The sequence below is a fragment of the Carassius gibelio genome, chromosome A11, assembly GCF_023724105.1.
Source record: "Carassius gibelio isolate Cgi1373 ecotype wild population from Czech Republic chromosome A11, carGib1.2-hapl.c, whole genome shotgun sequence".
Taxonomy (NCBI): domain Eukaryota; kingdom Metazoa; phylum Chordata; class Actinopteri; order Cypriniformes; family Cyprinidae; genus Carassius; species Carassius gibelio.
In genome coordinates this window covers 7,291,392-7,305,847 of record NC_068381.1, presented here as the reverse complement: position 1 = coordinate 7,305,847, position 14,456 = coordinate 7,291,392, and the positions used below count along the sequence as shown (strand labels likewise).

The 14,456-nt window shown below is 35.4% G+C and overlaps 1 pseudogene; it reads right to left on the bottom strand.

The window, feature by feature from the left end:
- Positions 1–2,054: 2,054 nt before the first annotated feature.
- LOC128022860 (uncharacterized) lies at positions 2,055–2,151 on the bottom strand (annotated as a pseudogene).
- Positions 2,152–14,456: the final 12,305 nt, after the last annotated feature.

The following is a 14,456-nucleotide window of genomic DNA, read 5'->3' as shown; positions in this document are numbered from 1 at the left end:
ATATTTACAATGTCACAAGTCATGAAATACATGAAAACCAGTCAGAGTTTTTTTGCTCTAGGTTACATATTTAAAGATGAAGCATCCTATCTACAGTAAATACATCATCTGCTCTCACATCTACTCTATGACAAGTGTGTGTGTGTATGTGTGTGTGTGTGTCAGAGACTGCTGAGAGCTCACAGCAGTGAATTCACATGACTGACAGCCTGACTCATAAATTAATAATGTGAATCACAGTCAACACGAAATCTATAATAAATCCCTAGTTACTTTAATCAGAAATCTCTCTCTCTCTCTCTCTCTCTCTCTCTCTCTCCCTCTTGTGATCTATTCTGCTCTCAGAGAATGTCATGTTTTCACTGCAATTAACAGTGTCAAAAATCAAACTGAATAAGGTTGAGTAAAATTATTTTGTTCCATATTCTGTAAGGTTGCTGCGCAGAACCAAACATTCAAAATCATTTATTTCTTCATTCCAACTAACAAAGTAATTATAACAAGGTCAAAGACTCCATCAATGATGAAATTCTTTTCTCAGCTCTTAATTTGGTTTGTCCTTGACTAATTCGCACACTTTTTGTCCCAACACATGCTCTTTATTAGAGCTTGTTGCTTGGAATCCTCACAGTAGATCTGTCAAACCAGAACCAGTTGAGGGTGTCACACATTCTGTAAAATATATAAGTACCGTAAAATAGAATGAAGAAAGGAATATGTGCGTACATATTTTAGGTGGCTGTTTATATGACGACAGAGACCATGTGTGAATGTCACAGGGCCAGGATGAGGCTGAAATCATGCCTGAGGAAGCTACTGAGAGACAACTCTGTTCTCCAGCTGCAATTTAGCCCCCATTTATTTTTATTATTTACCAAAAAAGAAAAAAAAAAGATTTGTGGACAAGGGGTCATTTTAGAGGGAAGAGAATGAGCAGGAAGTGAGGAGGAGAACAATACACAGAGCTTCTCCCCTTATTCATCGTTGTTTAATTTGGAACATTGGGAATAATAAAACGGCACATCATCTCTGTTCAGCTGGGTTTATTAAAGCCTTATAAATGTGTATTTTTTTTTTTAGGATACATTTGGGAGAATCTCATGAAAATGTTACCTCTCAACCCAAAAACAACATAAAAATTATCATTACTTTCACCAAAAATATCATTACCATAATGTGCATGGACATTTTTAAATATATATTTTTTAGAAATTCCTTTTATTATCAATGGGGATCTTTTTTTTTTTATCGTGTTGTTTTACAGAATATGAGAATATAATATAGTTTGTTGTTATTTACTGTAAATACTACCCTTAATATACATACTTTAGAATTTTTTTTTTTTATCACATCACAGTTATGAGATAATTTTTTTTATTTTAGTAATGAGAATTTGAAAATAAAATAAATAGTCAATTTAAAAAGTGAATTTGAATGGTCCTAAAATTGGCTTCATTTTCATTCAGCAAGATAAAATGTATTATTAACTGCTTTTTGTCTGTGTGTGTGTGTGTGTGTGTGTGTGTGTGTGTGTGTGAATTTAGAAGTATATACATGTTTATACTGAAAAACTTTGATTCATATTAGAAGAAAATTATTGAATGAAGGGACAATTCGAATATCAGTACACCCTGCTTTTCTGACTGAGGTGGTAGAAACCAATGAAAACCAGTCATAATTCCATTGATGCACTGCTGGATCACAATATAAACCTGTCCAACACACTTCTGAGGAAAGAGAGCTTTAAAAATAAGACACACAGTCACATCTAACTCGTCCTGACTCTTATTTTGCCATAACACTTATGTTAAGAGTAGCCTCTTATGATCTCACAATGCCTTGGCGCACACTCTTAAGTGGAAATCAAGGGTGACAATGTTACTGAACGTGATGGGGTTTACATACCACTCCTGCACACCCAGTGGCTTTCAATAGGAAGATACGCCAGGATGCTCAAGGGTACCTAAGTCATGGTATTTCCGGCCCAAGACTCGAACCCACAACCCTAGGGTTAGGAGTCAAACTCTCTAACCTCTAGGCCACGACTTCCCTCAAAAGAGGTGGAGCGCTTCACAGATTTGGGTGTCATCCTTTCGCAGGGGCCATGCTAATCTTCTCTGTATCGATCCAATGTAGGGAGCACTTACTCTCATGTTGTTCTTTCTTTCACTTCTGCAAAACAAAAGAAGATATCAGTCTCATTGCGATATGAAAGTTGATAACTGACTTTTGTTGTACGGAAAAAAAAAAATTACAAATAAATTGTGTGTTTTATAGTTAGAGGGTTAGTTCACCCAAAAATACAAATTAGCCCATAAATTACTCACATTGAAGTCACCCTAGGTGTATATGAATTTCTTCTTTCATACGAATCCATTCAGAGTTATTTATAAAATTGTCTTTGATCTTTCAAGCTGTTTGATGCCACTCAGCATGTGTTACACTGCATTGGTTGAAGAGAAGTTTAATAAAAAGTGCATACATTTAAAAAAAAAAAAAAAAAAATGAACAAAGGTCTCCTGTAGTGAATCGATGCAATTCTGAAAGAAAAATATCCATATTATAAACGTAATAATCACTTTAATCTAACCTGCACTCACTGTTGTAAAATGAAAGCAGGTGAGTCTCAGCGTTTGTTAAAAGGAAGCAAAATTTCCTTACTTTAGCAAAGGAAAACCAGTTTCCTCTTGGCTTCTTTACAAATCCTCGTTTTGTAACTGCTAACTGCTTTGTGTATATCTATGAGGGCAAGCCAGATTAAAGTGACTATTATGCTTTGAAATTGATATTTTTCTTTCCAAAAAAAAAAAACACAAAAAAAAAAACCATTGAGTGGCATCAACGGCTTAAAAGATCAAAGTCATTTTTTTAAAATAACAGTAATAGTATACCACGCATGATATTTAGACATTTGGTCAAATCCAGATGTGTTTTTCAAATCCAGCGCAACATATTGATCAATCTTTCTTGATGTATTTCCACCCCTTAAAATAGCACCTATTTAAATAGCTCTCAAACAGATCTATGTCCTACTGATGCCCCTGCATAGAGACAATGATTAGAGATTGATGTTCCTCACTTCTGAGATAAAACAAATCACTCGCTCTTTCTCTGACTTGCTCTGCCCCTCCTTCCTCTCTCCTCCTCTCCCTAAATAGCTGTTAAGTGTTTGTTCTTTCTCTTTCTCCTTCTGCCTCTCTCTCCCTCGTTCAATGCGCTGGCTTGTGTTTCTGCGGTGTACAAATGGAAGCGTGCTTGCGCAGGTATCGAACAAGCAATTCACAGCTGGTTCATGCTATTATCTTCAGCTACAAAGCCAAGTCAGGCATGTAACCCGTTTCAAGTGTCGTGTCCCCTCATGCATGAGCTGTGTTCACTCTTTCTGCCTGGTCACATGTGCTATTTCTCTCTCTCTATCGCTCTGCACTCTTTCAAGCTGGGAGCAATCAAGGTGGAGTAAAACAAATAATATTCCTTACTGACTTCCAGGTGATGTACCAGTCCTCCTGCCTAAAGAGCAAAACACTCAGTCTCTATTATTTATGACTGTTGAGTGCCAACTCTGTTATGCTGTTAAGGATGTTTAGCTGTGTTTAATTCCCTCAGGAAATATAGAGACAACTTAAATTTACCCGTTACCTCATGGGATGTTGTATCTCGCTACAGAAACAACGTGTAGCTGTGCAAACAAGTACCGATTTTTAAAAGCAATAATTCACTCAGAAATAAAAAAAGTACTCACCCTCAGAAATGTACTTATCTGCACATTAGTTTGTTTCTTCATCGGAATATGCTACACTTATTTGCCAATAGATCCTCTTTAGTGAATGGGTGCCATCAGAGGGGTCAAACAGTTGATAAAAATATCACAATAATAGACAAATAATCCAAACAACTCCATCCCAGTGAAAAGTTTAGTGCATGTTAGTAATATACTTATTCATCATTTAATGCGTTTTAACTATTCCTTTAGGCACAGGTTTAGTATTAAAGTGTAGTATTAAAGTCCTTTCAAATGAACAGGATTTGTAGAAAAACAATGTAGGGAACGACTTGACTTGGAAATCAATCAATCAATCAATCAAAAAAAAAAAAAAAAAAAAAAAAAACATGACAATGTTACAATGGCCATCTTGCCTACTTGATACTGCACCCAATAGTTTAATTGCATGTGAATGAACCAACATCTAAGAAAGGTATTATTTTTCCTTACATCCTATCCTCATTAAGGCTTAACTATTTCTGATGCCTCATTTTTCAAATCAATTTCAAGCTAATATTCCTGAGACAGTCCATGTAATCATTTATGTTCAACACTAATGTGCTCTTTTGTCCCACCTAGTGGTACCTCCAAAATGGCCTCAGCACTTATTGCACCTTAACTTGAAAGTTTCTGCATTCAGTTTATGATAAGTGTGAACTAATGAAATATTCAAAGCTCAAAGATGATAAAAAACAGAGCAGCAGACTTTTGAGGCAGTGCACTTATTGTGCATAATTTAACACTCATGCTCTCTTTAGAGTGACTTCTTTATGGTTAGGGTCTCATGCACTGTTTAAATATAAGTAATAATATTAACTTCAAAAACAGCATATTATGTTTGCTTCAAAACTTTAATCTTTAACCCTGTGCGGTTTCAAAAAGACTTGACCTTTTCAGATATCTGGCTGTTATCCAATATTGTAAGGAAAACACATTGCAGAAAAAAATTGAATAAAATACATCTGTGAAATGCAACAGTTCAATTCAATAAATAATTAAAAAGATTTGTAATTTGCTACCAGTGTTCATTCCAAACCTGACTATTTTCTGTAAAAAATGACAAACAATTAGAGAAACAGTCACATCTCAATCTTAAACTATAATGTCAAGAATGTTTTTAAGATTAAAATGAAGGCACTGAAGACAAGGACCTTCTTTCATTGTGACTTACCTGAAATCATAAGGGCTTAATTTTATTCAACTTCAGTCTATGATGACTTATAACATTTTGTAATTCATTGCATTTATTTATTTTGCCCTCGACCTTTATTCTTCCTTCTGTGCTTTCATATTTACCCATTTTAACCTGTGACCTCTATCGTTTGTCCCCAACTTTCTGTTTTTTCATACACACACGCGAGTGTGTGTGTGTATGTGAGGCCCAGAGGTAGCAGGTACAAACACAGTTATTTTGCGTGAATGTAGTTAGTGTAATTGCTGTTATTTGCTTTGGCCTCTCGAGGAACAAGGTGTGAAATCATGTATAAAAAGCAAAAAAAAAAAAAAGCAAAAAAAAAAAAAAAAATCCCACAGGATTTACATAATTACTTGATTTGTATTCTACACGTTTTTACATTATGTAGCGTACAAATGAATTTGGACAACGGTACAAAGAAATAATTAACTCTTATCAGTGACATGAAAAATCGAGAATGATAATAATAAAGGAAACAAGAGGTTCATAGAAGCATGTGCATCTAATCCTCCCAATCACATCTCCAATGATGCATACAAGGCTGCTCAACTTAGTCCTGAGAAAATTCTTCTGGCATCCCTACTACACCTACTCCATAATTACATCCATAGCACTCACTGCCCTCAAGCCCTTATACTGCATATAGTTAGCCGTATCCATTTACATGTATTTCTGTAACCCACAATAACTATAAGACGATTCTAACCAGGTGTGACTCTACAGGTTTCCAGCAACAAGTCATTTGTCCGTCCAATCTGAAAACGAAAACTCTGTGCAACACCATACAATCAAAGCCAATCTGAACATATTTGATGTTTTAAAGTGATAGCACATTCTGTGATCGTTTGCAGCATAATGACATTCTAAACCTGTGTGTCCTTTAGAAATAACAGGAACTGGTTTTGTCAAGCTCTAAAAATAATTTTTAATAATATTTCATGGCACTGTACCATTAGGGTTCAAGCATGCTGTTATTGAACCAGTCTTAAATAAAATGAATTTAGATTCACAAGATTTAATTTTTTTTTTTTTTTTTTTTTTTTTTTTAGGGCTATTTCTAAATGTGTTTTATTTATAAGATCTTAGAGAAAGTTGTCCATAATCAGCTTGTTGTAATGTTGGATTTTTGTTGAGGGAATTATGGTGATGCCAAATTTTGGGCTGGCCTACAAAAAAAAAAAAAAAAAAAAAAAAAAAAAACATGGTTATCCCTGCAGCACTCTATATACAGTAAATCATGAAGGTGACAAAATGTCCCATCGTAGCTGGTTAGGGGGAAAAAAGTTTGATTTTAAATGGATTTTATAGTTTTAAACGCTTCTTGTTTTATCATATTACGCTAATGTAGTTTAATTTAAAGCAAGTCAGTTCACTTAGTGGTGAAAGCATGCAGGATCCTATCTAGTTGAATAAGACTGAAATCTCCACAACCGGTGGCTATGTTTATGCTCCAAAGACATATTTCAAATCACCGATAAAATCTGGGCCAAATGTTATCAGAATATTTACTTCTTCAGTGTAGGCTAAAAGAAAAACTGTCTTTTTCAAGTTGGCCTTGCCAATGTGCATGCACGCTCTACCAATAAACTTACTGGTTTAAAGGTTGGACTTTCTTTCCTTCTTTTCATTTTTCTGCAAAAGTCTATATCTTTGTGCTCATAAGTTCTCCGTTTATGACTTTTATTCACTTTGAAACACGTGTTACAGTGTGCTACAGGGACGAAGAATAAAGCTTGCCGAGGTTGAGACGAGAGGTTAACGGTAAAGTACGCACCAATACAGATGCGAGGTTAACAGTAGTGTGCTTCGGCACAGATGAGAGGTTAACCGTAAAGTTTGATGAGGTAGAGCCGAGAGGTAAAGCGGTCTAGCTACAATCTAACCCTTTAAAGAGAGGTCCCGCACCCGATGTGTGCGGTCTGATAGGAGGTTATCTCTCTGTTCAGGAGATGAAAATAAGGAGAGAAAGTGGTTTCATGTTCCTCCGGTTTCCACGCCATCACTTTGACACACACCAGATAGTACAATCTGAGCTCGACCAAGCAGTTCCTAAGCAACCAAACACACTCATCTCTCTGTTTCGCTCGCACTCACTCTTCTCTGTTGTATCTTAGTATTTCCCCAGGTTGGAAATTATAGAATTATCAGTCCGCTTTGATGTGGGGATGTACAGAGAGTAATCATTGGAAAGAAAGTGAGAGGCAGGGAGGAAGAGAAGAGAGAAAACAGCACATAACAGCCTAACCTCAGTCCATCATCTGGGCCTGTGGCAGCACTTCATCATCTTTAGGTGTCTCTCGCTCTCTTTTTGCAGCTAAAAGGTCGCTTTAGAGGACCCGCTATATGGTGTGATCATGACACTGCTGCTGTTTCGTGGCTGAATGTTATCATCCTTCTGCTGAAAGGACAGTCAGACACCTACAGACAGGCAGACTGACAGTTCTTCAACACGAAGACTCCAGTTTCTGCAGCAGTAAACAGAATCACAAAACTAATTACTAAGGGGGTGTTTACACGACAGTTTTCAACTAAAAATGGAAAACTTTTAATGCATTTTGGCCGTTCATTTACACAACAACAGTGTGTCGAGGGCCTGAAAAGCAGACTTTTACAAAGTGCTCGTTTTTGAAAACGATTTCAGTATTTTCTCCATGTAAAAAACGCAAATTTATGAAATAGTGATTTCATGCACCTGTATTATATCTTCACCTTCAACTGCTGGCTTGGCATGCATATGCGGTAATGCAGCATTTTTTGTCATTTTCGTGGATCAGTCTGTGATAAAACATTTAAAAAATGAAGAGAATAAATGCTGCGAAAAAAAAAAAAAAAAGGTTGCTCCCCAAGAAAACTGCACAAACCGTATAGCTTCAAAATAGAATACTACTTTAATAATAACAAATTACTTGTGTTATACACATCATAATGCCTACTATTTTTTAAACAGCATGTGACACAGTAGGCATTGTTGCAGGATCAACTCCTCAAATAGCAGTACACTACATTGTTGTGACTTGAGGTCATTTAGCTTGTGAATGAGCCTGGCTCCAGAATGGCTTCAAGGAAATAAAAATACAAATGTATATGTTATTTAAAAGAAAAAGACAGAGAGAGACGTTAAACATGGCAGCTGTAATTATGTCTGATTCATTCATCACACTGGAAATGGAAGGTCAGTGTACACAGCAAATGTAGCCTACTACAGACATTGTAAGAATAGTACTACATTCCAGTATTGTATTAGTGGAGGAGGACTGTTGAAGGTTACTTTTGTGAATGTATGCGTGTGTGTGAGAGAGAATGTGTGTCATGTCTCCACCTTGAGAAGACAAATGACAGTTTCCCAATAGAATTTGTGATATTTATAGTAAAACGGACCATGGAAACAGACTGAGAGAGGCAGCCTGTTGATCTTCTTCTTTTGTGATATACAAAAGAGTATACTAGGAGGAGAAATTGGACTGTACAGTTATCAAAGTAGGGTTTCATAAGATGTGCACCAGTGTCTCCCAAAATCTCTTTCTGTTAAAAGGCTGAGTAATATCGTTATATCTTGCAATTACAGTTTTTACCCACCATTTTAAACATCTATTCTCACATTATGACTTTAAGAGTTATGTTAAGCATTATCTCACAATTAGTGGTTGTGTTTCTGCACTAAGATGGAAACACATAATTCAGTCTAAACATTATCTCGCAATTAGTTATCCAGCTGTTTAGGCTCACTGACTTTTTAAATAAAATAATTCGCAGAGAATACTTAGAAACAAAACGCTCCCATAAGTGACCACTAAATATGGCACTGATTTGCGAACATTTACAATTTGCACTGCCTCTCTCCTGCCTCTCTCCTGCCTTCCCTCAATTTCAGTCCGTCCATCTTTATCTCTGAATGAGAGCCATTTTAACCCCTGTGTCAATCAATGTGTCAGAAGGCAGTGCAGTTTGTAGAGACACTTTGCACTAGATTACATCCCAGGCCATAATTAAACTGAAACGAGACACCTCAATCTCACACACACTCCCCCACAATCGCTCCCGTCACACCGCCGGGCCAAAGCTTTTAGCACTGGCTTCTGTCTGGGGTTACAACTCACAAATAGGTCAGTGAACAACCGCCAAGATGCGATGTGTGGGTTTCACATGATTTCAGCGAAGCGGGCAACAAACCAAGCGTGGGGAGAGTTAACATCCTAAAACCACCGAGGTAGACAACTATTTTCTGTATTTTCTGCAGTTCCTTGTTTAGAACAGAGGTGAGACATGAAGCTTATTAGCTGTAACTGAGACAAATAAGAGCAGAGAATGTTGTGACAAGCAGAAGTGGTTTTGCAAAGGTTGTGCTTGACGCTCGATAACATGTAAACACTTGGTATATGGCTTGCATCAATTTACAGCACTGTTAAAACACATAAATTAAGCATTGTTATCTTATGGCGTTTGTCAATTTAAGCACAAACAAATTGACTTGTTGCACATCAGGGTTGTATGTTAAAAAGTTAAAGTTTTGAAAATGTAGTTAAAAAATAGCTGACTAGCTAATAACAAACGCATTATTTATATTGTGCCTACTTCGTGCCCAAATAAATGTATTATTTTATTATTTAACATAATAATTTAGTTATTATAGCTTGACAAGTCCAGTAAGTATACACATAAAAGAAAGTGCAGGGTCAAAGACTAATTAACTAAAAGTAAAACTATTAAAATATGTTTTTGTTGGCTGAAATGAAGCCAACATGAAAAATACATATTAGATGAAAACTGTAAATGAAAATTAAAATAAGCTGAAGTGCTAAAACTATTAAAACCAAAACTGGTAAAAAGGTTAGGCTAAAATAAAAATAAAACAACAATAAAATAAATAAATAAAATGACAAAAGCATAAAATTGCTCAAATTAAAGTTATTTATATTAGAATAAAATGTAATATATGAATAATACTGTAATAGTAAATAATAATAAAAAACACACAATGCATAAATGATTTTAAATCTTAAGGACAACAACAAAAAAAAAAATGCTTATTTAGCTATTTAAATGAAAAATTATTTTACATACACTTTTTTGACATGCAAAAGTGATGAACAGGGAAATAAAGGACATAGATTTGACAGATATTTAGATTTTTTTGATTTTTACATTACATGCAAAACAGTTATGTCTAGTTTCTGCTTTCAGAAGGGCTAGTCTTTCGCACAATTCTTGAGTGACAGGTACCCTGCTGATACCACTCAGAGACTGACTCGAACCATTTCACACACTCTTATTTTCTCCCTTGTTCCTTCTCTTTTTCATTTTCCCTTTATCATCATTGAGAAGACCAGCCTATTCTCCCCTCTGAAAACAACACTAAGGAGCTAAACTGCCGAATGAAAAAAAAAAGGAGAGGGAGAGAGATGAGAGAGTAGGAATCCCTCTGCAAATGGGCTTTCCTGGATGAAATTAAATATCCAGATCAATGGACCGAGCCCTTGACCTGAAAGGAATTTCAATCTGAACAAAGATACACATACACGCAGACACATACACACACATTCACACAAATATTGATGGCAAAAAGAAATGCAATGCTTAATGTCTGACTGGAATTTCAGCTTTCATTGCTGACAATACCAATAAACAAACAAAATACTCGGAAAAACAATAGAAAAAAAGTGCACATAAGTCCTTGACTCTTATTTCTTTCTACACAATTAGTCTAGTAGAGCCAGACTTTAGTCTATCAGCTTATTCTGCCCCAAACTGCAAACTTAAACAGGAAGAGGCTGACATTTAAAGCAACAAATTATTGGCATTGTTGTCCTGTTAAAAATTGTGGTTATATTAACCTACTTGAATTTCAATTAATTTTAATTTCCCTATGTTTAAACTGCAATTCTCCAGAGACTGAATTGGAATTAAAAAGGCATTCTCAATTCATTTCTGAATAGTGTGTAATCCTGGTGGCTAGGACTCAGAGGATTCGCTTTGGAGCTCAAATGGTGTCTGGCAACACCAGTGCATGATATACCTGCCTGAGGCATGCCAACGGTGCTCTTACTTGCTAATTCTAGGCATTAATGCGCATAACATGGCTAAGAATGGCCGCTGGTTTCTGAACTATGCTTTGAAAAAAGGCCTTCTTAATTAGGCATCGTTCCATATGGACCTTCAGGTTAAAGAGTCTGGCTTGTGGCTGCCTCGCTGCAAAAACTGCATCACTGGTAGGAGAGCTTAAAATAAATCACTCATGTACTTCTTGTGAAAAAAAAAAAAACATACACTATAACTGAAGTACATTCTTTCCAGACAATGTACATGCGGACTGACAGAGGAGGTGTGTTTGTTCAAAATGCATTTGTGTTTGGGTACATGGCTTTGGGGAGATGCTGTGTGTGTGTGTGTGTGAGTGAATGAGCAAACACAAGTGAGAACAACACAGTTAATTCAAGCTAACGGTAAACAGACTTCTCCCAAAGCCAGACAAACACGCACATGCACACCATGCTCGCACACACCATGTATACCCATTGTTTAATTCTCATCTGAGCGCTGTTTGGAAATATCTGGACACTCCAAATATTTTTTTTGGAAATTAAGTGCTCGGGAACAAACTGAAAAAATGAATAAGACTGAGCAGAATGGAATTGGGAGACATTTTTCCAACAAATAAAATTTCTTATTTGCAATTGGAACATTATCTGTGTGACTCATTCATTCACTTGATTCATTCATTCATCAATTAAGTGTCTTATGCTTGACGTAAATGAGACTTATAAAACTAAAAGAAAATATTAGACTGTAAAAATGATTTTTCAAACTTAAAAATGTAATTACAAAATTTAACCCAACACCTGGGTTAGTCCATATTTGACCCAAAGTTGGGTTGAAACAACTCAGCATTTTTTTAGAGTGTAATAAAAAAAAAAAAAAAAAAACTAGTTCATTATGAGTATAAAAACTAAATATTAGAGTATAAACACACACACACACACACACACACACACACACACACACACACACACACACACACACACACACACACACACACTGTATTACAAATAAAGCATCACATCCATTAATGGAACATATATTGTGTCTCTCGGTCATTTCAGGTATCCACTTGTACTTGTTTTCTTTTTAATTTATTTTATATATATATATATATATATATATATATATATATATATATATATATATATATATATATATATATATATATATATATATATATATATATATATATATATATATATATATATATATATATATATAATCTTGACCCTCTACTCTCAATTCTATTTCTATTCTATCTACGTTTTCCTTTTATTTATTAAAAAAACTTGACCCTCTAACACTAGCACTCTTATCCCATTTCTTTTCTCTCTACGTTTTCTTTTTATTAAAAAAATGACCCTCCCACACTTGCATTCTCTTTTCTTTTCTATTTTATCTGTTTTCTCTTTATTTGTTATAAATATATTCCTTTTTATTTATAAAACAATGCGTTAGACTAATAATTGTCACAATTCTTAATTACTATTGCTCTTTTGTTGGTTTGATTTCTTCTGTTGCCCTCATTTGTAAGTTGTTTTAGATAAAAGCATCTGAAATGTAAATGTATAATTGCTACCTATAGAGTGTTTTTCTATCTATAGACATCATTACTCTCTGCTGTTTCAGGGATTTCAAATCATCCCAGCGGCTGGAGCATCTGCTAACATCAGTGTAGCTGTGAATGTGTGTGTGCTGCTCTGAACAAAGTCTGTAGATGAACGGCTTTTATTTTGTGCTCCGACAGAATAGGATCTGATTGGTTAAGTTGTTCTAAACGATGTGTAACATCAGCGTTACAGACAAGGAATTTGCAGCTCATGATTTTGGTGATGGGGTAATGTTTGTTTTTCACACTGGTTTAAGCGCACTCTCTCGCTCAGCACTCTTAAATCAGGATTAAAGCTTAGACACAATCATCTCCTAATTGGATCACGGCAGCTCTGTGGAACACCTTAATACGGGCCACTGGCCTCTCCCTCTGTCTCCTATTTCATATCTAACCTGGGCAGAGATAAATAATGCACTTTGTCGTCAATACATGTCAAACTGATAATGCATACATCCCCTTCTTGACAATTTTGTGTCATATTTTTCATTAAAATAAAAATAAAAAAAATTATATTTTGATTTGCCTGTTATAGGACAGCTTCTATGACATTTACAGTTATTTATTTATTACTCATTTAATTGTAATGTTAAGCATTAACACAAGGTCTAACAAGTATTACAAAAAAGAAAACAAATTAATAATAATAATAATCGACCCTTTATTTCATGTCATTGGTGTTTTAAAAAAAAAGAATATTGTGATGTGACATTTCTTCATGACAATTAAATTGAGAATTTATGACAAATAAAATAGTATTTCAAAGTATTACAGTTTTATTGTATTTCTGATTAAATAAAGGCAGCCATAAATGCTGTGCCCCAGTAACTGCTGAAAGGCTAGAAGAGCCCCTGGTCGACATTATTAGGTAAGCAGCCCTTCTCATCATAAGCATGCATCTGCCATGACACATGAGCTAACATTCTGCTTTTTCTCAGATTACCCTGCGCAGTTTGTTTCAACACTTTCCTCTAATTAATAGGTCCATCAGTCATCATAACAAATAACCAAAAAAAAAAAATATATATATATATATATAGATATATATATGCCGTCACGATAATACCGTTACTCCTTCGTGAGATATCAACCGCCATTTGTCAAGGTCACAGAGACACAGGAATGCTGATTTGCGTGGTGTTTGATTGACAGCTCTCACCCCGTTGCACACGGGCTCAAGATCGCGTACGTCCAAAAAGACACACACGTTAAAATGTGTCAGTGTCGCGTCTTTGCATTATGCAGTATTATGTCCATCTGAATTGGTCAGGTCAGTTTGCATAAGGAAATATGGGAATGTTGTCAACAGCATAAGCAGCAGGACAAAACCTACACTCAACAGCTAAATTGATCTGGATCCATAAACGAACTTGATTATAATGATAAATGTGCAGGAAAATAATAGTAGCGAGCAGAAGAGAAAAAAAGTATATATATATATATATATATATATATATATATATATATATATATATATGCTTTGCAACTTACTTTAGTATACGACGGTTTGTGGCTTCTTTTTTTTTTTTTTTTTGGTACAAGCTTGGCAAATGTCAAAGCCATCAATTTAAAATGAAAACCAAGTACAACAACGAGCCACATGAGTCTGCTTCCAGGTCCTCGGGGAGCACAAGAAAAGAAAAGAAAAAAAAGATGAAAAAAAAAAACTTTCACTTCTTTTTCTTTTTTTATTCTTTAAAAAATTTGGTCTAAGTAGTTTGGTGAGCCTTTCACAAAAGATGTCCCAGCATGTGTGTTCCTTTCGTTCTCTCATCTTTTAACCCAGCGGGGAAACTGTCACCGCGCTTCCGCGTGCCACCATACGCGTGCTTTGGCTGGTTTTGCGCGCTCCA